This window comes from Ylistrum balloti, unplaced genomic scaffold, assembly GCF_031769215.1.
Source record: "Ylistrum balloti isolate Yb309-2 unplaced genomic scaffold, AGI_CSIRO_Ybal_v1 Utg370758, whole genome shotgun sequence".
NCBI lineage: Eukaryota > Metazoa > Mollusca > Bivalvia > Pectinida > Pectinidae > Ylistrum > Ylistrum balloti.
The window spans coordinates 637,954-642,050 of NW_026782445.1; positions in this window are offsets into that span (position 1 = coordinate 637,954).

Genomic DNA, 4,097 nt, shown 5'->3' on the forward strand with positions numbered 1-4,097 from the left:
GAAGATACTGTCAAACATCTATGGGGCTGTATAAAAGGTTCCATCGTAGTAGACGATCTCGGCAGAGCATAGATGTACTAGGTTCTCGTCAGTTGTGAATATCAGTATTTTGTCGTTGTCTCCATCATTTGCTTGTAGAAACTGTTCTCCACTGGTGGTCTGGGTAAATTTACCTTCAAGTTGTACCTCTGGTCTGGTGTTCGGAATTGGCGGTAGTGTCTTCTTTCTGCTACGATAGAATGACGACTTCTTGGCATCAAACGTTGGAAGTTTAGAGGCAATCTCTATACTCTGAGCATCCCATGGAGTAGTTCGGAGTTTGGATATTTCTTCATCATAGATGGCTGGTAGTGGATGAAGTTTGGTTTTAACTCTCGTTCGTACGTTGTTCACAATCTTCTTGCATTCTACAGCTGCTCGGTCTGGAAGATAATTCTAAAACTATAACTAAATATATAAATTGCTTATAAACATACATTTCATTGAAAAACTAGGTTTTTAAAATAAGATTTGTTCCTTCTTTGAATTATAAAAAAACCAATATTTATTTAAATATATTTAATTGATTTAGTATTAATAGTTCCAATACAAAATATGGTTATTTTTATTTCTTCATATATATTTTTTATATCATGTATATCTTAAATCTATGTGGCCTTTGGTCAATTATAATTAAGATTTAACTGTAGAATGAATTATTGTAAAAACAACAACTGTTGCAGGTAATTTGTTTGTTTATCTTTCTACACTTTTCCTAAATTCCCACTTTGCCTTAACCCAATTTCCATTTCGCCTTAGCACATTTCCACCTGTGTTATACCAAAATATGTAACTAAGGCGAAATGGGAACACACCGGACTGATCAGTGGCCAACAAATGTCTATCTTGGATTTGACATTTAAAGATTATACAAGTAAACACGCTTTGTTAAGAGGAATTTTCCAATTAAACAGCAAAATCATAGACAGAGTAGAAAAGAAAACAAATGATCCCACTTTGAAACATCAAATTAAAATAAAATGATAGTAAGCGGCAAGATCAGTCGGGAACTATTCAGACAATATTTGTCCCCATTCATGTGTAGATATTAGTTTCCAGCATTCAAATATACACAATACAGATAACGACTTAATTAAATCTTAGTTGAAATTATCTTCTAAATAGAGTTTATTTGAGTACGGTAGCTATGAAATATTAGTTTTAATACCAAACCATTTATTGTTGAAACTTAACGTTTCAGTATGTAAGCGTTATAAAGGTTAATTATATGTATCCTTCCACGTGTATTTTCGTGTATTCATTAAAAATAAAGTGATTTTTGTGATATAAGAAATTGACTACAAATTTCACTCCACCAGATTACTTTTTTTTTTTCGATATTGATATTGTATATTGATAGAAATGTTTGTATAAGTAATTTTCAATCTTTACCTACGAATTCGAAGAAACCTAAATTGTGACCTTTACGTAAGGTGTTTAAGATTTAAACGTCGCCAACCTTTGGTTCGTATCACTAAAATCATTCCAGCCGTGCAAAATTCAGAAAGCGTTGTAGACAGTATCCACACTGTGAAGTAACAATGTCGATAATTTTGTATTTATCAATTAGTCATTGGATCGTTTATGTTGGTAACATCCGATCATCTCCAAAAGCAGACGGTCCCCCTTAAACGACCTCTAACACGACGGCTGCATGAAACAGGGGTTGCCTAAACCGCAGCGTCCATTTTGGCGCGACAACAACTGACCTCGGCGATAGACCTTTTAGGTCCTTTAGACGTTTTCCATTCACCATGACGAAGATTCACCACAAATATTATGTTTTCATCGAAACATGAGGCGATATTAAAACATATTTGATCACTTATTTTTCAGAAATGTTGGTGAAATAATGAATATTATCTTTCAATACAGAATATAATATTATTTGATTAAACTCGTTGACGAATTTGATGTCACTGGCCTGAAGAATTAGACTAAGAGAGCTTAGATTTTAACAGACATTTTTTATTTGAAGCTGGCTCAATGTGCATAACAGTATTAATCTGGGTTTTAATACCTTCATTGCTTGTCTGAATTTTAATGTAAATTTTGGATTTTCCTTTCGGAAGGCTTTAGCGTCGTAACAGTAGTAGTTATACGTTTTGGTGCGTCACACGGCGATGACTTTCAGCTTCCCGATAAACCACAACTAAATCGTGTGTACCCATGGATGTTAAAAATCTGACTGGATAAATCATTCTCAGATTTTAATTTCCATTTTTTATTCACATAATGATGACAGGTCTTAACATCACAGCAGAGTTACATGGCAGAATCAATGTTAACTTAACCTTTCTAAAAAAAATAGATAAAGTAAATAAACCGAACACTTTACTGACTAACAATATGGCGGAATATAGATATTATATTACTCGTTATAAGTCCGGCCATTTGTTGGCCTTTTAAATAGGTCGTCATGGTGAACTAGTTATGGACAAAACATAAGTAGCCTGAATCATGGTATCTTATCAACAAAAAACCCTCACAATGTATAAATTATACACCTGATGAAGAAAGCTTAATACATCTAACAATAAAAAAGAGTCGTGAAAAATAATGTATTTATTTGAAAGTAGAATATTTATCACCTGACACCATACTTCTGTACTTGAAGTCGCTGATGTGTGGATCTCCCTGTCCAAGACATCATGATGTTTCAGGACATTCTATCCCCTGATGTGTTTTCACAAATAAATTATGATCGAGTGGCAAAAAACGGTAATAATAATATTTTCACTCTACGACGGTTGAAACTTGAAGTAATATTTTTACTCTATGAAGGTTGAAACTTAAAGTAATATTTTCACTCTATGAAGTTTGAAACTTGAAGTAATATTTTCACTCTACGACGGTTGAAACTTAAAGTAATATTTTCACTCTATGAAGGTTGAAACTTGAAGTAATATTTACTCTACGACGGTTGACAATCAAATCGAATAAGAAATAAAAGATAAGAACAAACATATACAAGTGTCTATGTTCATCTGTCATTGGTTGAGAAGTAAGGGAAATCTTCATGCGAGAACGCCGCATTGAGATGCATTAGTGCACAGTGTTGGGAGGAAACATCTTTTTTTAATTGATTGCAAATAGCCTAGCCGGTGTTAGACTGTCCTAAATAACGAAATAGTGTAAGAATTTCGCGTAATGACTATTCTAAACAACAGACACGTGAAAGGATTTCCCGGGAAGACTGTTCTCAACAACAGACACGTGTAAGTTTCCCTCGAAAAAAACTATTCTAAACAACAGACACGTGAAAGGATTTCCCGGGAAGACTGTTCTCAACAACAGACACGTGTAAGTTTCTCTCAAGAAAACTATTCTAAACAACAGACACGTGAAAGGATTTCCCGGGAAGACTGTTCTCAACAACAGACACGTGTAAGTTTCTCTCAAGAAAACTATTCTAAACAACAGACACGTGAAAGGATTTCCCGGGAAGACTGTTCTCAACAACAGACACGTGTAAGTTTCTCTCAAGAAAACTATTCTAAACAACAGACACGTGAAAGGATTTCCCGGGAAGACTGTTCTCAACAACAGACACGTGTAAGTTTCTCTCAAGAAAACTATTCTAAACAACAGACACGTGAAAGGATTTCCCGGGAAGACTGTTCTCAACAACAGACACGTGTAAGTTTCTCGCGAAAACACTGTTCTATACAACAGACACGTGTAAGTTATCTCGAGAAAACTGTTCTAAACAACAGACACGTGTAAGTTATCTCGAGAAAAAAACTGTTCTAAACAACAGACACGTGTAAGGATCTCTCGAAAAAACTGTTCTAAACAACAGACACGTGTAAGGATCTCTCGAAAAAACTGTTCTAAACAACAGACACGTGTACGTTTCTCTCGAAAAAACTGTTCTAAACAACAGACACGTGTAAGGATCTCTCGAAAAAACTGTTCTAAACAACAGACACGTGTACGTTTCTCTCGAAAAAACTGTTCTAAACAACAGACACGTGTAAGGATCTCTAGAGAAAACTGTTCTAAATAACAGTCACGTGTACGTTTCTCTCGAAAAAACTGTTCTAAACAACAGACAC